The sequence below is a fragment of the Gorilla gorilla genome, chromosome 4, assembly GCF_029281585.2.
Source record: "Gorilla gorilla gorilla isolate KB3781 chromosome 4, NHGRI_mGorGor1-v2.1_pri, whole genome shotgun sequence".
NCBI lineage: Eukaryota > Metazoa > Chordata > Mammalia > Primates > Hominidae > Gorilla > Gorilla gorilla.
The window spans coordinates 85,138,394-85,161,647 of NC_073228.2; the positions used below are offsets into that span (position 1 = coordinate 85,138,394).

General features: G+C 39.5%; 1 protein-coding gene across 4 annotated transcripts in view; it reads left to right on the forward strand.

Moving 5' to 3' along the window:
- Nucleotides 1-23,254, forward strand: part of RASGRF2 (Ras protein specific guanine nucleotide releasing factor 2) — a 269,681-nt gene that overhangs the window by 84,270 nt on the left and 162,157 nt on the right. The window lies entirely within an intron of this gene.

Here is a 23,254-nt window from a genome sequence, read left to right on the forward strand (position 1 = left end):
TGATTGTAAGAATGAGGCATTTAGGCTGGGCACAGTGGCTCATGCCTGTAATCCCAGCACTTTGGGAGGCTGAAGTGGGCAGATCACCTGAGGCCAGGAGTTTGAGACCAGTCTGGCCAACATGGTGAAACCCCGTCTCTACTAAAAATATAAAAATTAGCCGGTCATGGTGGCACACGCCTGTAGTCCTAGCTACTTGGGAGGCTGAGGCGGGAGAATTGCTCAAACCTGGGAGTTGGAGGATACAGTGAGCCAAGATCGCACCACTGCACTCCAGTCTGGGGGAGAGAGCAAGACTCCATCTAAAAAAAACACACACACACAATGAGGTATTTATTCTGAGTGAGTTCAGGCTGTTCTTTGAACCCTTGACGCTTTCTCTGAAAGTCTGCCCTCCCCTTCCCTCTCCTCACCTCTACTCTCCCCACCCTCTTCAGCTACTTATATTTACCACCTTCTCTGACAAGCAGTGTGCCAAGTGTTTTATGTGCTTATCTTTTTTTATTCTTCACAATAAGCTAATAGGATATTATTACCCCCGTTTTACAGAGGAGAAAACAAAAATTTGTGACAGGCAGATTGGCCAAGTTCTAACACAAAGTTGTTAAGCTGCAGATCTGGGATTCAAACCCAAGTTGAATTGGGTTTGGACTTCAGAACCTTTAGCTAATGTTCAATATTGTACTTCTCTTCGTTATCCTCTTTATCACTACAGTCTTTTCTTGTTCTTTTTTTTTTATTTTCCTCATTCAAAGACGAAAGTAGATTAATGTGAGACTAGGGTTGAGAGTAGAAGATGTTATTTGCAAAATATTTCAGTTCCTTTTCTTTCTCTGAGATGCATGGGGCTGGCGACTAAGTGCCGCTCTCCATGTGGACCCCAGGAGAGCTTGCCACGAGTCATCATGACCCCGGCACATGGTTCAGCCATCCTTGCTCTTGGTGCTCTCTGTTTGAGGGTTTTGATCCAGACTTAGGACTAATGCAGAATGACTTGCTGTAGAAAGAAAGTCAGGCCTTCAAAGATGAAAGAAGCATCAAGCTGGCAAGATAGAGCCCTTGGGTCATTTCCAGACACAATCTTTTCCTTTCTGCAATCTCTATTCCTTTCTACCTAGGAATTAAAATACATAATTTAAAACATGCCTGTTTTCCTATCTTTTTCATTCCAGGAGAGCAGGTACCATCAGTAGCCCAAATGCCTTTGTAGTTGCCAAGCAAATATTTTGGTGAACCAAACACAAATAATGCAAATTGCTTTAAAGTTGATTAGATTCCAAGTAAGAAATCTTTTTTCTGTCCCAGGAATGCATTTTGTCATCTACAGGAAACTGAGTCAGTAATTATTTGGTGGTGTTCGACATACAGTCAAAACCAGGGCATGTGTGATCTTGTCAGGAGACAGACTTTAGAAACCACTTAAGTGGTTTAGATGATACAATGGTGAAAATTCTTTTCTTTTTAGATTTGAAGATTTGGTTAATAATTGACTTTTTTTCTTGATGTTTTGACTTTTTGGTCTATTAGGTTTGCTTTTCCCTTGACTTGAGACCTAGGACTGGGTTCTTTGATAATTTCTTTTAATCTCACTGCTTTATACTGTGTTTTTATATTTTCTGTTTTGCATTGAGTTATTTCTTAAATTTTTGTTTTCTAAATCAAGGAAGAAAACTTTTTGATCTAAGCTTGATTAAGTTGAGTTTTTGGTTTAAACTTGGATCTGCAAAATTCACCTTGATTTTGTTCATGTATGAACAAAGCCAGAAAGTTAATGAAGCTGATTCAGAGCAAGAATTGATCAGCCATTTTTGCTTGGCATTGTAATAAAACACAATTAATTAATTATGGTTGGTTGACTTAACATTTCACCCTTGAAAGACAGTCTGATGGCATTAATTCAGTACTGCTGCCTTTCTAATATAAAAGTTTTAAATACTCAATATTTATGGTTTTATTGATCCTTTTTTAAAAAATCAAAACTTTTGATTAGTTTAGCATGAGATGTTCTTTTCTGAGCTACAAATCCTCCTGTAGATGCCACTTAGATACAAAGACTGCTCAGAACCCCTTCTCTCATTTACTTTTGTTTTCCTGGGATGGCTTTTTAGTACCAGCCTGGGTGTGCTGTCTTTGTGTGCTATGAAAATCACATTGTTCTGTTGGCTTTCGTATCTCAGAGCAGAATCTACTTGCCCCACTTTGCCTTCAGAGAATCGTAGGGTCATTTTCTGGGATGTCCCATTGCATGTTTTCTCCTTTAGATCTGGCCCAGAAAAAAAAAATCGTTTTGGAATTAACATTTTTCATTTTGAAGCTTTGACCAGTCCAAGAAGCTCATTTTAATGTTTTGCTTACCATTGGCCAATACTGCATTTCTAGAACACGGGCACATTTAGGATATCATTTTACCACATGTTATGGCACTAGTTCAGGGGACGCTGCTACCGAGACCCAGTCTTGTTTTTGTCTGGTTGAGTTGAGGCCAGAGCCTTTTCATAGTAGTTAAGTCTATGCTTATTTTATGTGGTTGCTACTTGAGTATGGAACTCTGGACATAAAAAATAACCTGATATTTCTTCTTTGTTTTCTTGTCCATAAGTGTCCATCATGGTTGATTTAGTTGTAGACACTAGGACAATCAAAAACTGACCTGGTTGATTATGAGTCCTTAGGGCTTGTTAGCTGAAAAGACAACTTTTCAATGTTTCATCTGCTAGAACATGGACCAAGCAAAGTATCAGCAGTTAGGAGATAGTCATGGCCTGGACATGGATCCAGTTGTATATCTTCCAAGGGTCTTCCCATCCTTGACTAAGCCTAATACCCACAGGACCTAGACTATGACATTTGGGAAGAAACGAGGAAGGTTCTCCAGAGATGTAGGGGGTAGACTTCAAGGGACTTTGTGACTATCTGGATGTGAGCAGTATTAGACTAGGTTGGCATCTAACACATCTCTCAGGCCCCTAGCTTGGACGATGTCACTCACTGGGAGAAGAAATGATGAATGAGGACAGGTTTGTGGGCAAAGATGATGAGCATTGGCCAGGAAACGTTGGGCAATTTCTGCTGGAAATTGGAAGAGTATGATCATCGCTGGGAAAGGAAGGAAACTGTGAGATACTGAATTGATCCCTTGGCGTGTGGGGTATGAGAGAATGAGTATCCAGGGGGCTGATAGAGAAGTAAGGTGTATCCTGAGGAGAGAGGAGAGTTTGGGTTTCTACCAAGGTGGAGGGATTGGGAAAACAGATATTGAGAATGTTGAGCCTAGCACAGAGCACTGTTGAATGTGTGTAGCTTTGCACACCCTGCAGATGGCTTGTGTGTCCTGTGTTTTAAACTGTCCCACTATCTTTTGCCTGCTTTCTGATTTCTTCAGCTGAACCTGCTCAAATCTCTACCTCGATTCTCTTCCCTCCCCTCAGGGTGTATCTTGTGCAGGCAGATCGCAGGTTTTCCTTTAAGGGCAGAGCATACAAAAGGAAAAAAGAATTACAAAAAGGAATATGTTTCCACTCCATAAAGCTCACGGTCAGATGCTGTTTGGCAAGGGCCTGACCTAACCCTTTGTTTCACCCTGTCAGTCTCCAACTTGACGAGCAGAGAGACTTTATCTTCCAGTTAAACCTTTCAATTAAGCCTTATTCTCTTTTCCAGTAAAGAAAGCTGTAATGCAGCCTCTTGGATCTGTTTTTAATGTTTAGTCTTTTTGATTACATGTGTCTGAGACAGCTGTTGTTCATTCTCTCTCTCCCTTAAAATACGCACACATGCACACACACGCAGTGTGGTAGCTGCACCAAACACCCAGCACCTAGTGCTTGTGGCCTCATCCTTGGAAAAAGGCTTAATTTGCAGCAAGGTATGTAGTATAAAAATCTGTACAGCACTAAAGGCTGCTGTGTATATCATATCATCCCTTTAAAGTCAGCCCTTTAGAGAATGCACACAGAGAGAAATCCCTCACAAATCAGAGAAGAGTGATGACATAGAAAAGCTGAAAATGTTTCATGTGTCACAGCAACATCACAAGACTAGAAAAATTAGAGATGGGCAGTGATGTTATAGCCTAAAGCAATCCAACACCATAATTTGTATTCTTCCTGTAACAGTAAAACTGTCACTACTTTAAAGATGAAAATGTGGATTTTGTTCATTTAAGGTATTATTATTATTATTTGCTAAGAAATTCTGTCAGGGCTTTGCCTTCATATTTGCCACAATGAAAGATAATTCAACATTTTTTTTTCTTTTACAGCCTACAAAGTGCAACATGAAAGAGAAGGGATACTACTAAACTACTAAACTGTGAAATATTTCACTTGATTTGATGGTTACAATTGTTTTCTATAGGGAAAAGTCAGGCTTGAATTTTCTTATTTTAATATTTTGTTAATACTTTCGTCAGCTGTCTTTCCAACTTCTCAGTGTTTTTGTTTCAAGTGCTTGTCTTGCACATTTAGCATCCAGCTGACAAGGCAGTCAGACCTTCTGCCTACACTCACCGGGCAGGTGCCCCGTCCTCATGCGCACACCATCTCACCTGCAGGAGGGAGCCATCCTCATGATTCTCTTTGCCTGCTCCAGGAGAACCATCCCTGGTTCAAGACAAATTTCTACTTTGAGCGCTCTCTCTGATTTCTTGCTCCATTACTTATTCCGTTTCTCTCTTATATTTCCAGTCTGTTTACTCCTCGCTCCTTACCTTTTTTTCCTGTATTTTTTGGATCTCCTAAAAATCTCTCCTGTCTTATAAGAGAAATGAAAGCCTTTTCTTGGCACTGAATACTCCTCTAGCTACTGTCTTCTCTTGCACATGCAGCCCGGCTTCTTGAAGAAATGGTTCGGTTGCTCTCCTAGGCACGCAGCTCTTCCTCTCTCCAGCTCTTCCTGGTGGGTTTTGTCCCTACTCTACTGTAACTGTTGTCACCTGGGTCAACAATGAATTTCCAAAGCTTTTCTTTCCTTATATAACTTCAACTTTCTGTTCATATTTAATACTTACTTTTGAATTACACCAGTAATACATAAAAGCAACTTCCCTAAAAAAAAAAAAAAAAGAAAATTCAGACAATACAAAAGTAAAAAGTTGTAGTTCCAACCCCTCCCCCTTTATTTCCCCAAGCCCATTTACTTCCTCAGAAGTATTTACTGGTAACAGTTTGGAGTGCATACTTCCAGATTTTTCTGTATATTTGCATATGGATAGATAGGTAGAATGATATAATTACAGACTTTTTATTTGCTATTCACATTATTCGCCATCTTTTTATGCTAATTTGGAGGGTTTCTTTTAACATTAGTTTATAGGGATCTAAGTCTTATCTCAAAATTTTCATTCCTTTTGTTTACGATGTCTCTCCCTCCTGATTCTCCCTCTACTCCTTTGACAATTTCTTCTTGTCCTATTTCACTACTCCTTGTGTTCTGTCCCTTTCTTTACTGTGGCTGCTGTGTAGGGCTTTGCTTTTGCTCTTCCTGTCTCGTCACTTGGATCCATTCCCCAGACTTAGGTCGTGTAGATAGAGCTGCTCTTTCTCAATACTTTCTCTGCTAAATACCATGCTATGTGCATGATATCTCATGAAGTAGCTGGCACTATCCCCAGGAAATCTGAGTATTGGAGAGATGAAATGACCTCCTGAGGGCCACCAGTCTAGTAAACGATAGAGCTGGAATCAAGTCCTGGGCAGGCTGACTCCAAAGCCTATGCACTTAACCACAAAGATATATAGCCTCCATTATATGTAGAAATTCACCAACATGTATTTTTCTATATTGAACTATCTATATATCATCTCTCCCTGGGTGCTCAGAATTACTTGATACTAAGCAAGACAAACCCAAACTCATGTATTTCTCTAGGCAGCTTCATGTGCCTTTCCTGGATAGGAATGTAAGGCATACTCTCCTATACACTCAGTCACTCAAACCAGCAGGATATCATCCCCTGATCCCAGCCTAACTGCTCACTCCAGTCACCACTTGTGGATTCTACCCCAAAACATCACTGGTCTGCGTTCCTCCACATGCCTGCAGCATTGCCCTGGTGCAGGCCACCAACACTGATTGCCTGGACTATTGCTCTGCCACCTCGCCTGTCTCTTCCAGGTCGGCTTCCTTCCCATCTATTCTCTACAGTTACTAGAGTGCCCTTTCTAAGCAAACATCTGATCTGCTGAAGGAATTCCGGGATTCCCAGTTGCTTTTAGTTATTATAATTCAATTTACTTCTTATTGTAGAAAATTTTAAATATATACAGAGAAAGAGAGATAACAGTCCTCCATGTTGCTTTAAGAAGAGAAAATATTCATTATTTCACTGATATTTATTGCTTCCCTACCCAATGCTAGGCTTTGCTCTGAGTTCTGGGATGGAGTGAGCCAGTCCAAGCGAGGCCCCTCTGAGCTGACCTCTGCGAACTCCTCGTGCCACCCCTCCCCTTATGTCCTGGGCTCCAGCTGGAGCCACCACATACAGGAATTTCAATGTGTGGGAATGTCTCTTCCAGTCTGACTTACACCAACACATCTTTCAGGATGGAGCTCTTAGCAGCTTGCATCTTTCCTGGTCCTCTTCCTCTGCCAGCAGGAAGGCCTGACCATTCCCTTCTTTGAGCCCTCACTGTAACTTCTTATTTCGCTCGAAGCACCTAAGAGATTATTGCATTGATTTGTTTATGTGTCTGTATCTCTCTGTCAACCTGAATTCCTTCAAAGCAAATTGTGTACTACTCATCTTTTGTGCCCTGCCCCAGCACAGTGCCAAATTGCTTTTCAGAAATGCATGTACTGATTTAATCTCCCTCCATTAGGGCAGAAGAAAGCTGGAATCATTTTTTAAAATCTTTACTATATCAGTGGGTTAAAAATGATATATTAGTATAATAAGCATTTTCTTGATTATTGATAAGATTGTGTTTTGCTATCACTAATATCTGTCTATATTTACTATATAAATTATCATCTCATGTCCTTTTCCTATTTTTTGGTATTGGTGTTTTTCTAGAAGTTTTTAAATAAGCTCTTTGTATGACAAAAATATATTCATCTTTTATGTTTGTTCAAATCACCCTGCATCATTTTTTTGTCTTGTAGTTATACCTATGGGATTTTTTTGACATTAGAGTTTTTGAATTAAAATGCAATCAAAGTATATTACTTTTGGGGGGAAGTTGTTCTATTGCTTTTTAAAAATATTTTTTAAAATCAAGATATACTTCATATACCATGAAGTTTATCATTTTAAAGTGTATAATTGAGTGCTTTTCTAGTACAGTCACAAGGTTGTACAACCATCACCACTAATTTCGGAGCATTTTCAACACCACAAAAGAAACCCCATATCCGATAGCTGTCACTCTCAATTCCCCACTTCCCCTAGCTCTAGCCAACCACTAATCTCCTTTCTGTGTTTATGGATTTGCTCATTCTGGACATTTCATATAGATGGAATCCTACAAACATTTTGTGTCTGATTTCTTTCACTTAGCATAATGTTTCCAAGCTTGGTCAATGTTGTAGCATATATTAGTACTTCATTCCTTTTAATGGCTGAATTCTATTCCACTGTATGGATATACCACATTTTATTTATCTACTCAGTTGATGGCCATTTAGTTGTTCCCACTTTTTGCTAGTATGAATAATGTTGCTATGAATATTTGTGTGCATTTGTACATGAACATATGTTATCAACTCTCTTGGGTATATGCCCAGGAGTGGAATTGCCAGGTCATTTGGTAACTCTATGTTTAACTTTTTGAGGAGATGCCAAACTGTTTTCTACAGTGGCTGCACCATTTTACATTCCCACCAGCAACGTATTGAGGGTGCCAGTTTCTTCACATCCTTACCAACACTTATTTTCGTTGCTTTTTTGCTTAGAGTCTTTATACGTTCTCATATATAAACCCCTTTAATCTATTCTTGTTGAATTAATATAGTTGTATTCTTGCTAGAGAATTTTCTGTGATGATAAAGATAATTCTACAAATACCTGCTTGTGAACATGGAACAGAAATGAAAATCTCAGTGTTAGGAAAGAATCATTAATGTCTATTGTGATATAAAACATTTTCTTCAGCTTCATAATATAGTACTATAAAAGATATTTACTTTTAGAAGCACTCCTTAAAATTTCTCTGTTCCAAGGTAATAATTTTACCATTAGTGATGTTCTGTTGTATTTCCTAGTAAAAATATTTTGCCCGCTTTTATATTTAATTGTGCTTTAGAAAGGATTATCGACGACTTTCCACATGTCCCAAAGTTTAGTGAAATGTTTAAGTAATGAACTGTGACTGTGAACAGGAAAGAAGGAGCAACGTTTAGAAGAGAGGTTTTTAGTCTTTAATTTTTGTTCCTCTTTTTGATCTCTCTTAACTAAGATGCTTGTGTTTCCATTTACTGTAGAGCAGACAGCTTAGGAGGGAAGAGCCTGTCAGTAAAGAGAAGACATTGGTGGAGGTGACAGTGTTAGGACCTCATGTTAATGCGATATCTAAAAAATATTAATTAGCCAATGAAGTGGAGATACTGACATGAGAGAACTTGAGAACCAGAAACAGTATGTGACAGTAATGCTGAAGGGGTGTGAGTAAAGATAGAGAAACTGGCCTTGCTTAGGTAAGGTCAAAGCAAATGTTGCTTTGATAGGAGCTGTACTATTGTCATCCATGCTTGGATTTTCTCCACTCCCAAAGGCATCATGATTCTCCTGACATGAGGAACGCTAATTCCAAACAGTTTTCTGGATACAATTTAGCATAACCCTGGAGATAGGTGGAGTTTTTCTTTCTTTTTTTTTTTTATTCTAAGTAGTCTTTATTCTCTGTGCACATATATACAAACAAACCACAGAGATATCTCTCCCCATAAATTAGATTCTTAAGTGACTTTTACATTAAACAAATATTAAGAAAGTGTGATAATTACTTGAGTTGTGTTAAATTCTTCCTTTAATTAAGAAATAAAGCCCACAATGGATAAGATAATTCTTTTCTTTTTTTAATTATACTTTAAGTTCTAGGGTACATGTGCACAACCTGCAGGTTTGTTACATATGTATACATGTGCCATGTTGGTGTGCTGCACCCATTAACTTGTCATTTACATTAGGTATATCTCCTAATGTTTTCCCTCCCCCCTCCCCCTACCCCATGACAGACCCTGGTGTGTGATGTCCCCCTTCCCGTGTCCAAGTGTTCTCATTGTTCAGTTCCCACCTATGAGTGAGAACATGTGGTGTTTGGTTTTTTGTTCTTGCGATAGTTTGCTGAGAATGATGGTTTTCAGCTTCATCCATGTCCCTACGAAGGACATGAACTCATCCTTTTTTATGGCTGCATAGTATTCCATGGTGTATATGCGCCATATTTTCTTAATCCAGTCTATCATTGATGGACATTTGGGTTGGTTCCAAGTCTTTGCTATTGTGAATAGTGCTGCAATAAACATACATGTGCATGTGTCTTTATAGCAGCATGATTTATAATCCTTTGGGTATATACCCAGTAATGGGATGGCTGGGTCAAATGGTATTTCTAGTTCTAGATCCCTGAGGAATCGCCACACTGTCTTCCACAATGGTTGAACTAGTTTACAGTCCCACCAACAATGTAAAAGTGTTCCTACTTCTCCACATCCTCTCCAGCACCTGTTGTTTCCTGACTTTTTAATGATTGCCATTCTAACTGGTGTGAGATGGTATCTCATTGTGGTTTTGATTTGCATTTCTCTGATGGCCAGTGATGATGAGCATTTTTTCATGTGTCTGTTGGCTGCGTAAATGTCTTCTTTTGAGAAGCGTCTGTTGATATCCTTCACCCGCTTGTTGATGGGGTTGTTTGTTTTTTCTTGTAAATTTGTTTGAGTTCTTTGTAGATTCTGGATATTAGCCCTTTGTCAGATGAGTAGATTGAAAAAATTTTCTCCCATTCTGTAGAATGCCTGTTCACTCTGATGGTAGTTTCTTTTGCTGTGCAGAAGCTCTTTAGTTTAATTAGATCCCATTTGTCAATTTTGGCTTTTGTTGCCATTGCTTTTGGTGTTTTAGACATGAAGTCGTTGCCCGTGCCTGTGTCCTGAATGGTATTGCTTAGGTTTTCTTCTAGGGTTTTTATGGTTTTAGGTCTAACATGTAAGTCTTTAATCCATCTTGAATTAATTTTTGTATAAGGTGTAAGGAAGGGATCCAGTTTCAGCTTTCCACATATGGCTAGCCCGTTTTCCCAGCACCATTTATTAAATAGGGAATCCTTTCCCCATTTCTTGTTTTTTTCAGGTTTGTCAAAGATCAGATGGTTGTAGATGTGGGGTATTATTTCTGAGAGCTCTGTTCTGTTCCATTGGTCTATATATCTGTTTTGGTACCAGTACCATGCTGTTTTGGTGACTGTAGCCTTGTAGTATAGTTTGAAGTCAGGTAGCACAATGCCTCCAGATTTGTTCTTTTGGCTTAGGATTGTCTTGGCAATGCAGGCTCTTTTTTTCTTCCATATGAACTTGAAAGTAGTTTTTTCCAATTCTGTGAAGAAAGTCATTGGTAGCTTGATGGGGATGACATTGAATGTATAAATTACCTTGGGCAGCATGGCCATTTTCATGATATTGATTCTTCCTATCCATGAACATGGAATGTTCTTCCATTTGTTTGTGTCCTCTTTTATTTCGTTGAGCAGTGGTTTGTAGTTCTCCTTGAAGAGGTCCTTCACATCCCTTGTAAGTTGGATTCCTAGGTATTTTATTCTCTTTGAAGCAATTGTGAATGGGAGTTCACTCATGATTTGGCTCTCTGTTTTCCTGTTATTGGTGTATAGGAATGCTTGTGATTTTTGCACATTGATTTTGTATCCTGAGACTTTGCTGATGTTGCTTATCAGCTTAAGGAGATTTTGGGCTGAGACGATGGGGTTTTCTAAATATACAGTCATATCATCTGCAAACAGGGACAATTTGACTTCCTCTCTTCCTAATTGAATACCCTTTATTTCTTTCTCCCACCTGATTGCCCTGGCCAGAACTTCCAACACTATGTTGAATAGGAGTGATGAGAGAGGGCATCCCTGTCTTGTGCCAGTTTTCAAAGGGAATGCTTCCAGGTTTTGCCCATTCAGTATGATATTGGCTGTGGGTTTGTCATAGATAGCTCTTATTATTTTGAGATACGTCCCATCAATACCTAATTTATTGAGAGTTTTTAGCATGAAGGGCTATTGAATTTTGTCAAAGGCCTCTTCTGGATCTGTTGAGATAATCATGTGGTTTTTATCGTTGGTTCTGTTTATATGCTGGATTACGTTTATTGATTTGCATATGTTGAACCAGCCTTGCATCCCAGGGATGAAGCCCACTTGATCATGGTGGATAAGCTTTTTGATGTTCTGCTGGATTCAGTTTGCCAGTATTTTATTGAGGATTTTTGCATCGATGTTCATCAGGGATATTGGTCTAAAATTCTCTTTTTTTTTGTTGTGTCTCTGCCAGGCTTTGGTATCAGGATGATGCTGGCCTCATAAAATGAGTTAGGGAGGATTCGCTCTTTTTCTATTGATTGGAATAGTTTCAGAAGGAATGGTACCAGCTCCTCCTTGTACCTCTGGTATAATTCGACTGTGAATCCATCTGGTCCTGGACTTTTTTTGGTTGGTAGGCTATTAATTATTGCCTCAATTTCAGAGCCTGTTATTGGTCTATTCAGGGATTCCACTTCTTCCTGGTTTAGTCTTGGGAGGGGGTAAGTGTCCAGGAACTTATCCATTTCTTCTAGATTTTCTAGTTTATTTGCATAGAGGTGTTTATAGTATTCTCTGGTGGTAGTTTGTATTTCTGTGGGATCGGTGGTGATATCCCCTTTATCATTTTTTATTGTGTCTATTTGATTCTTCTCTCTTGTCTTTATTAGTCTTGCTAGTGGTCTATCAATTTTGTTGATCTTTGCAGAAAACCAGCTCCTGGATTCATTGATTTTTTGAAGGGTTTTTTGTGTCTCTATCTCCTTCAGTTCTGCTCTGATCTTAGTTATTTTTTGCCTTCTGCTGGCTTTTGAATGTGTTTGCTCTTGCTTCTCTAGTTCTTTTAATTGTGATGTTAGGGTGTCAATTTTAGATCTTTCCTGCTTTCTCTTGTGGGCATTTAGTGCTATAAATTTCCCTCTACACACTGCTTTAAATGTGTCCGAGAGATTCTTGTATGTTGTGTCTTTGTTCTCATTGGTTTCAAAGAACATCTTTATTTCTGCCTTCATTTCATTATGTACCCAGTAGTCATTCAGGAGCAGGTTGTTCATTTTCCATGTAGTTGAGCGGTTTTGAGTGAGTTTCTTAATCCTGAGTTCTCGTTTGAGTGCACTGTGGTCTGAGAGACAGTTTGTTATAACTTCTGTTGTTTTACATTTGCTGAGGAGTGCTTTACTTCCAACTATGTGGTCAGTTTTGGAATAAGTGAGATGTGGTGCTGAGAAGAATGTATATTCTGTTGATTTGGGGTGTAGAGTTCTGTAGATGTCTATTAGGTCTGCTTGGTGCAGAGCTGAGTTCAATTCCTGGATATCCTTGTTAACTTTCTGTCTCATTGATCTGTCTAATGTTGACATTGGGGTGTTAAAGTCTCCCATTATTATTGTGTGGAAGTCTGAGTCTCTTTGTAGGTCTCTAAGGAGTTGCTTTATGAATCTGGGTGCTCCTGTATTGGGTGCATATATATTTAGGATAGTTAGCTCTTCTTGTTGAATTGATCCCTTTACCATTATGTAATGGCCTTCTTTGTCTCTTTTGATCTTTGTTGGTTTAAAGTCTGTTTTATCAGAGACTAGGATTGCAACCCCTGCCTTTTTTTGTTTTCCATTTTCTTGGTAGATCTTCCTCCATCCCTTTATTTTGAGCCTATGTGTGTCTCTGCACGTGAGATGGGTTTCCTGAATACAGCACACTGATGGGTGTTGACTCTTTATCCAATTTGCCAGTCTGTGTGTTTTAATTGGAGCATTTAGCCCATTTACATTTAAGGTTAATATTGTTATGTGTGAATTTGATCCTGTCATTATGATGTTAGCTGGTTATTTTGCTCCTTAGTTGATGCAGTTTCTTCCTAGCCTTGATGGTCTTTACAATTTGGCATGTTTTTGCGGTGGCTGGTACCAGTTGTTCCTTTAGTGACCTGGGCTATGACATTTCATTTGGGTTTTGCTGTAGTTTGCTTCATAAATACGTCCTCAGTCAAAATAAGTGGGGTGGAATTCTGGCCCAGCAACAACAACTTTTTGCTAAGCTAATATAATTTTTGCCCTTCTATAAAATAACTAAGGTCTGTAATTTCACACTGTGCCTCTGCTTTGGACTTTTCAACATTTTATTTGAATGTTCCCTTTTCTCCATATGGAGTGATGGTGGTTAGGATTTTTTATTTATTTTTATTTGTTCATTTATGATTGATACATGATTATTGTACATATTTACGAGGTACAAGGTGATGCTTCGGTACACACATGCATTGTATCATGATAAAATCAGGGAAATTAGCATATTAATCAGCTTAAACATTTATTATTTCTTTGTGATGAGGACATTAAAAAACCTCTCTTCAGCAGGGCACAGTGGCTCGTGCCTATAATCCAAGCACTTTGGGAAGCCGAGGCCAGTGGATCACTTGAGCCCAGGAGTTCAAGACCAGCCTGGGGAACATAGTGAGACCTCGTCTCCACAAAACAATCAAAAAATTAGCCAGGCCTGGTGGTATGCACCTGTAGTCCCAGCTATTTGGCAGGCTGAGGCAGGAGGATGGCTTGATCCCAGGAGGTCGAGGCTGCAGTGATCTGTGATTGTACCACTGCACTCCAGCCTGGGCAACAGAAGAAGAACCTGCCTCAAAAATAATTAATTAATTAATTAAAAACCCTGTTTTCCAGATATTTTGAAATATATAATACATGATTATTAATTCTTATAAATATTACACACTAATATTTTATTCCCATATATATCCTAATGTTGACATCTGTTTGTACTCAACAGCTGAATTTTGAGTTATGCTTTCACCAAGTGGATTTATGTGTCCTTTGGCAGGGGGATCCTTTTTCTGTCGTGGGAGTTGAACTAAAAAGCGAAAATACAAAATAAAAAAATAGCTAACCAAATGAAAATAATAAGGAGATTAGGCAAACATTTTAAAACTTGAGTACTACCTAGTAAATGGAAAATTTAATCACATAAGATATGTGTTGGCAATATAGTAGAATAGAAATGCCGGTGGTTTGAGAAATAGTGAAGGGAAGCCCTGCATGTGTTTTCAGTTGATTTGATGCAATCCTGGAGCAGACATCCATTTGCTAGTGGGATATGTAAAGAAAGTTTTGTGATGCAGAGTTGGGGGGATACCCCAGTAAGAGCAGAATAGGAGTAGTAAACTAGGGAGCCCTAATGAAATCAATGGCATGACCTGAAAATTACTATGTGAAGAATAAGGAGCCATGCATCCTGGGCAACATAGTGAGACCTCATCTTACGAAACAAAAACAATTGGCCATGTGTGATAGCTTGCACCTGTAGTCCCAGCTACTTGAGAGGCTGAGGTGGGAGGTTGTTTGAGCCTGAAAGGCCACTGTACTCCAGCCTGGGCAACAGAGCAAGGCCCTGTATCAAAAAAAAAAAAGAGAGTGTGTAAAATAAATCATATTAGATGAAATAAATCATATTAGATGATAAATCATATTACATCATATTAGATGATTTATTTCATTTGAATAATATGATTTATTTCATTTGACAATGACATTGAATCATTTGAACGACTATTCTGTGCCAAGTCCCCAGGCCTGGACTTGTCTGTAATCTTTTTGCCTGGATTATTATTGTAATAGTTCCAACTCTTCCCCCTTCTCCTCTTGTGCTCCACCCCTACCCTTCTTTCTCATCAGAACAGCCAGTGTGATCCTGTTAGAAACTGAAATCTTGGCTGGGTGCAGTGGCTCACGCCTGTAATCCCAGCACTTTGGGAGGCTGAAGCCGGTGGATCACGAGGTCAGGAGATGGAGACCATCCTGGCTAACACGGTGAAACCCCCTCTCTACTAAAAAATACAAAAAATTAGCCGGGCCTGGTGGCAGGCGCCTGTATTCCCAGCTACTAGGGAGGCTGAGGCAGGATAATGGCGTGAACCCGGGAGGTGGAGGTTGCAGTGAGTTGATATCGCGCCACTGCACTCCAGCCTGGGTGACAGAGCGAGACTTCATCTCAAAAAAAAAAAAAAAAGTGACATCTTGTAAGGCCTTTGATCAAAGCTTACACCTCGCCGGACTGGGGGAAAACCTGAGACTTTCTATTGATCTACGTGCTTTAGAATCCTGTTCCCTCTTCTACCTCTTTCTTACTCCCTGTCTTAGGCCATTCTTGCATTGCTATAAAGAAATACCTGGGCTGGGCGTGGTGGCTCACACCTGTAATCCCAGCACTCTGGGAGGCTGAGATGGGTGAATCACGAGGTCAGGAGTTCAAGACCAGCCTGGACAAGATGGTGAAACCCCGTCTCTACTAAAAATATAAAAATTAGCCAGGCATGGTGGCGGGCACCTGTAATCCCAGCTACTCAGGAGGCTGAGGCAGAGAATTGCTTGAACCCAGGAGGCGGAGGTTGCAGTAAGCTGAGATCGCGCCACTCCACTCCAGCCTGGGCAACAGAGGGAGACTCCACCAAAAAACAAAAAACAAAAAACAAAAAAAAACAACCTGAGGCCGGGTAATTTATAAAGAAAATAGGTTTAATTGGCTCACAGTTCTGCAGGCTGTACAAGCATGGCACTGGCATCTGCCCCACTTCTGGAGAGACCGCAGGAAGCTTTTACTCATGGCAGAAGGCGAAGGAGGAGCAAGTGGGTCATACAGCAAGAGCAGGAACCAGAGAGAGAGAAGATGCCACACATTTTTAAACAATCAGATCTCATGAGAACTCATTCACTGTCTTGAGGACAGCATGAAGCCATGAGGGATCTGTCCCCATGATCCACACATGACCCACACACCTCCCAATAGGCCCCACCTCCAACACTGGAAATTACATCTCAATGTGAGATTTCGATGTGACACAGATCTAAACCATATCATTCCCCTTGAGGAAACTCACCACTTTGTCATTCCCTAGACAGGCTAGGCCCACTCCCACTGCAGGGCTTTTGCACATACTGTTCCCTGGGCCTGGATGCTGTTCCATCAGCTAGCCACGCATGTCCCTGCTTCAAGTCGTTTCTCCAGTACCATTTCTCCATGAAAGCAGCCCTCACCGCTTGGTTAAAATTGTAACCTCTGCCCCCCTACTTCCTGTTCTCCTCTTACCATTTTTCCTCTACAGTACTCATCACCAGGTGACATATGACAGATTTGTCTTATTAATGTTGTCTTTCTCTCTCTACTACTGTGTAAGCATCATAAAGACACAGATTTTTTTCCTACTGTGTTTACTCCTGTGCCCAGTGTTTTGAACAGTTCCCAAGTATACAACACTCAGTAAATATTTGTTGACTCAAAGAATCAATTTGGACTCGCAGGAACCCAGGAAGAAGGAAATCATGTTACTTATAATCCCAATGCATGAAGTAAATAACTACCATTAGGATTTTATGTATTTTCTCTTTTCTCCCCACTTAATATTACAGAAATATTGGAAAGTATGGAAAAGCACAAAAGAAGTAACTCAAGAAGAAATTAAAAATCACCCATAATTGCTCCAGCCAAAGAAAGCTCCCTTTAAGTTTTGATGTATGTCTCTCATTAGAGTACCTTTCTCTCTGTCTCTCTCTTCCCTTCTCCTCTTCTGCTTATGTCTGTGTATATACTTAATTTTCTCCCTCTACATATGAACATATATACATGTACATGTACATATAATGTTTATCTCAATTTCTTGTGTTTTTTTCTGTTTATTTATCAATATATCTTGGGTATGTGCCATTATGTTATGACTATTTTCAAAAAACATATTTTAAATGGCTTGTTATCATTCCATTATGTAGATATATTATTACTTATTTAACCAATCCCATATTATAAATGTGTATATTTAGATTGTCTCCATTTTCTTATATTTGTTTTTAATGAATGAACATTTTGTTTCTTTTGTATCTCGTTGTGCAAGTGTCAGATTATTTTTCTTGAGTGATATTATTACAAGTGAAATTATGAAGGCAAAGGATATAACCATTTTGACCTGTTTTGATACATGTTGTGATATTGTCTTCTACAATGACTCACTTCAGTGGTACTATATGACGATATCTATTTACTATATCTTTGTTAGCCCTGAGTACTATTTTTTCTAAAAATCTTAACCAGTTTTGGTAAATAATTTGTACTTCTTTGATTAAGAAGGACTTTTTTTTTTTTTTTTGAGACAGGATCTCTCCCTGTTTCCCATGCTGGAGTGTGGTGGTGCAATCATAGCTCACTGCAGCTTCAAACTCCTGGGCTCAAGTGATCCTCCTGCCTCAGCCTCCTTGAGTAGCTGGGACTATAGGTGTATGCTACCACACCCAGCTAATTTATTTCCTTCCTTCCTTCCTTCCTTCCTTTCTGAGATAGGGTCTCATTTTGTCACCCAACCTGGAGTGCAGTAGCATGAATACCATCATTGCAGCCTTGATCTCCCGGGCTCAAGTTACCCTCCCGCCTTGGCCCCCCAAGTAGCTGGGGCTACAGGTGCATGCCACCACACCCAGCTTATTTTTGTATTTATTTTGTAGAGATGGGGTTTCACCATGTTGCCCAGGCTGGTCTCAAACTCCTGAGCTAAAGTGATCTGCCTGCCTCAGCCTCCCAAAGTGCTAGGATTACAGGCATGAGCCACCACACCTGATCCCAGCTGACAAAAAAAAAAACAAAAAACTGTACAGATGAGATCTTACTATGTTGCTCAGGCTGGTCACTCCTGGCCTCAAGCTATCCTCTCACCTCAGCTTCCCAAAGTGTTGGGATTGTAAGCATAGGCCACTGTGCCCAGCAAGAAGGACCCTTTTTCGTGCATTTATTGGTCATTTGTTTATTACATTCTGTGAAGCCCTTTTGTGTATTTCTTGACTTACTAATTTTAGCCAGTGTGATTGATTCTCTGGCATAAAAACGAAAAATTTAACACCCTTACAATACCTCTTATGTCCCTGTCTTTTGCCCGCTCTGTTTTTGTTACTTACATATTTTTAGATCTTAAATTAGTTGACTTCATAACTTAAAATAATATAATTAAACCTCTATTGATTTATCAACTTTAGACAGTATGTATTGTCTCTGCTAGGAAAAATAAGTATAATAAGTTAAGACATTTAATGTGTTTTCATTGTTTTTTCTTTTCTAATCCTGAGGTTTTCTTTCATTATTATTTATTCTCACTTTATAAACTTTTAGACATATTCTCTTCTCTAAATTGTTCCTCTGTGTTTTGTCATAGGCTGATTCTGAAAATTAAAAACCAACAAGGAACATTTCCATAGTGTTATAACAAATATTGTGTCCCAAAGTATCAAGGTTGGTGTTTGGTCCCACAGAGAATGAAATGTACTGTGTCATTGAATATTTGCTCCTTGAAGGAGAACCTTGTGTGTGTCAACTTCTAGTTTCTTTCTACCTTCCTTTACTTCATCTGGCTTGTTTTCTTGCATTCAATGTCATTTTATTGTCTTTGATTTCTGTTTTGTTTGGTTGGAAAACCTCCTCATAATTTTTTCCTGCAGTAAGTGTGTGGGGATAGTAAGTTTTTCCTGTCTTGTCCTGGTACTTGGTCAGTGATTGGTTGTCTGTGTATTGTTTATTGTTTTAGAAATTGTTATGCAGGCTCAAAATATTTTCTCCACAATTCTTTGTTGCTGCCTAGAATTCCAAGTTAATGATGAAAAGTATGACAGGAAAAAAAAAAACTATGACAGCATGATTCTCACTTCCTTTCGCTACCTGTTGTTTCTCTTTGGAAGCTTCTATAATTTTTCTCTATCCTTAGAATTCTGATATTTTACCAAGATGTATCAGAGTATGAAATGTTTTCATTTATCTTGTCTGGTATTTGGATTATTCTATTTGAACTGTGCTATGCTCAGTTCAGGGAAAGTTTCTTCCATTTCTGTTTTTTCTTTTTTAGATGGAGTCTCTCTCTGTTGCCCAGGCTGGAGTGCAGTGGCGTGATCTCGGCTCACTGCAACCTCTGCCTCCCGGGTTCAAATGATTCTCCTGCCTCAGCCTCCCAAGTAGCTGTGACTATAGATGCCCACCACCATGCCTGGCTAATTTTTTGTATTTTAGTAAAGACGGAGTTTCACCATGTTGGCCAGGCTGGTCTCAAACTCAGGTGATCTGCCTGCCTCAGTATCCCAAAGTGGTAGGATTACAGGTGTGAGCCACGGTGACCAGCTCTCATTTCTTTATTATTAATATTTTTTCCCTATTGCAGTCTAACTTTTTTCCTTTTTGGAACTCCCACAAGACAGATATTAGACTTCTTGGATCTATACTCTAGGTTACTCAGTTTTCCTTTTATATTTCCAGTCTCTTTATATTTTTGTTTAGTGTTCTTTATTTGACCTCTCTGACCACCCAGCTTAGTTTTTAGCCATGTCTGGGTTATTGGTTAGTAATTCCATTGAGCTATAAAATTTTAGTAATTATCTTTTTTTTCCAAGAACGCTTTTTTAAAAAAATCTGATTACTCCTTTTCCATGGCAGCCTCTTTTTGCTTTATGTCTAATATCCTTCCATAAGTTTCTGTAGGTATTAAGTACCTTTTTGCCTGAATTAGCTTTGTTTCTTTTAATGTCTTTTCTGTTTGTTCATTTGGGGCTGTGTTTGTTATCTCTTGCTGCTTAACAATTTTTAAAACAATAAACAATTTATTGTTATACACAGTTTCTGTGGGTCAGGAACCCAGGCATAGCTTAGCTGCGTGCCTCTGCCCAAAGGTGTCTCACAAGGCTACAATCAAGGTGTGGGCCAGGTCTGTATTCTCATCTGAATGCACAACAGGGGAAGGATCCACTTCCAAGTTCACTCACTCTGCTGTTGGCTAGGTTCGCTTCCTTACCAGTTGTTGGCTTGAGCTCAGTTCCTAAATGACTCTTGGCCAGAGGCCTCCTACAGTGTCTACTTTATTCATGGGGCCTCTCTGCAGAGTAGCTCAGAACCTGGCAGCTGACTTCCCTCAAAGCAAACCAGCAAGACAGCAAGAGAAGGCAAGGGAGATGGAAGCCAGAGTCTTATAAACCGATCATGGAATTGCCATCCCATCACTCCTGCCATGTTGTATTCTTTATAAGTGAGTCACTTAGGGTCCAGCTCACACTCAAAAGGAAGGCCCTTTTACCTAAGGGGGTGAGTACTAGAAGCCGGGGATCATTAGGGGGCCATCTTAGATGCTGCCTACTATAGGGGCCTTTTGTGGTGAGAGGGGAGTCTGGTTTTCATGAGTGTCTGCTATTCCTTGTTTCTAAATGAAGGATCTTGTGGGACATTATGGGTAGTTGGTCTGGGCTTACTCTGTGACTGTGAATGCTGCATCGTGTAACATGTGTCAGCTTCCTTTTCAGATATGTGGGCAGACAGTAGGAAGGTGGTTTGGAAATTCTTCCTTGTATAATTCTATACCCTTTAGCCCACACAGCTGGAAACTGTTACTTGCTACTACCCACTAAAATATGGAAACATGATGGGATAGTGACGTCCTTGATTAGGTTACGTTATATGGCAAAGGAAAAGAGTTACTGAAGATATCATTACAGTCTTAAATCGGTTAATATTGAGTTAATTAAAAGGGTCGTTAGTGGACCTGATTCAATCAGATGAAAGACCTTACAGAGCAGGTGAGAAATGTTCTCCCACTGGCTTTGAAGAAGGAAGCTGCTACGAGTTCTACAGCAGCAAGGAAATGAACTTTTCTAACAGCCTGAATGAACTTGGAATAGGATTCTTGCCCAGTCAAGCCTCAAGATGATAATGCATCTTGATTGACACCGTGATCATAGCCTCGTGACATCCTGACCTAAAGGTCTAGCTAAACTGAGCCTAGACTCCTAACCCACAGAAACTATGAGATAATAAATATATGTTGATTTAAGAGCCTGGAAGTAAAATACACTCTATTCATTTTCTATTCTGTAACAAATTATCACCAAATTTAGTGGCTTAAGTTCTGTTTTTACAGAATAGAAAATGAATACAGTGTATTTTATTTCCGGGCTCTCTTAAAGCCTTTCCCTTCTTGGTTCTCCCTTGTGTCCACGGTGAATGTCTGGAGTAAACCCAAGCTGTGTTCTCAGAGTCCAGCTCCTTCATTAGAGTTCTTCTTTAGGAAGGTGCCACCCTTTTCTAGAGAAAGCAGACCTTGCACTGTCAGCTGGGGACATGTCACTGCTGCCAGCTGTGCCTTTTATTTCTTATTTTTGAGGGGTGTGAAGAGGAGGAGCCTAACTTCACATATTCTAAAGGTACTTGTTTAATGGAAGATCATAACAATTGCCCTTGCCTACCCTCTGTTGTTTACATTTGTTGCTTCCGAGCTTGGAGACTCTCCGGGCCACTCTTGGTGAGAAGTGTGCTTATGCAAGGTATCTGTATCTGTGGTTTCCTCTACTCTCATTTCCCCACCAAGCTAATTCTGCTTGCTTAGTTTTTCTCTTCATGGAATTTTACAAATTCCATTATATAGGTGCTGAGGATGTCTGGTCTATTGATGGCATATTTTCCTGTTTTTATCATGCTCTTATGGTTTCATTCTTTAAACAGAAAACAATCTTCCTAGCAAAGACCTTGGAAGCGCAGGGAGGCGGACGTTGGTGATGAGTCTGTGTGAAGTCAGCCTTGCATTCCAAACTGGACCTGCTTTTTTCTTTTACTTTTTTAAGAGAAAAGAAAATACTGCTTTGCTACCTAACACTGATGTAATATATTTGTAACCAATTTGGCATATTTCTAATAAAACTGATGAGAAAGGCAGAATTTTTATAACAATTGCTTTTTTTATGCTCTATTACTATTTTTCTCCGTTAAATTCTCCCACAGCATATTCCTATCAAGACTCTTCTATCTTTTCTTCTTCTTTTCCCTTCCTGTCACTTGTAATTTCATAGCCTCCCTTTCTATTCTCTTTGGGTAATTTCTCAGAGCGAGTGACTTAAAAATGTTGCTGACGCGGTTCTTTTCTAACCCTAACAACACGCACAATACAGGTGCTGAGGATGTTGAGATAATTAACCTAAAATTGTGATTTCAGAAGTGTCTTAAGACTTTTAGTTCCAAGCAACACAAACCAAGTAAGCTAAACCTCAAACCAGTTTAGGTTAAAAGAAAGAATTTATTAGCAGGACACTGCAGTATCTCCCTGAACCCCAGCCTAAAATTGTATTCCAGTGTCACGAGGGCCTGGCACCAGGAACTAGAAAGCTACAGGAGCCCAGGTAGCCATTAACTTTCTGTCTCAGACTTTCTGTCTCTCCTGTCTTTGCTTTTCTGAACATCTGCTTATTCTTTTCTCTCCCGTCGGACTCACTTTGACTGTTTTGGCATGGATGTGGCCAAATATGGCTGCCCAAAAATGGCAACTAGAATTTCCAAGTTAATATTATTGCAGTTCAAGCAAATAAAGCGAGGTAGAATCCCAGATTCCAAGGGGAAAGAATCCATTTGGTTTAGCTTGCACCAGTTATCTCTTTTTAGGCTGGTTTAATGTGGTCATGAGGGCAGCTTTTGTGGTATAAACATGACTTGCCATGGCCCAAGTTCCCAAAGAGGAGGTAAGTGTGTGGAAGATTGGGCAGGTATCTCAAAACACTTCCACTACAACATTCTTGTTTATGTCCAGCGTGCACTTTCTCATGAGAGAGGCAGTTTAGCTGGTGTTTAAGAACATGGACTTCGGGTCAGACATACCTTAATTTGAATCCCAGCCCTGCTACCTACTAGCTGTGTGATCTGAGGTCAGTACTTCGCCTCTGTGAAGATCAAATTCCTTCCCTGGGCAATTGGGATCACAAATCTCCTGGGGTTGCTGGGATTATGAGATGAAATAATGTATACTATATCCTATGCACTCAATAAATAGTAACTACCATGAATTATTACTGTCATACCATTGGGGAAAGATGATATGCATGGAAGAATATCCATTTCATCATCCTGAATGATGCAAGAAGATCTGGAGGCAAAATTTTAGATACCACAGAATTATATCATCAGTAAAAATCTGAGAGTAAGTTTTGTTTTACCATACTTGACCAAAGACATAGATACAG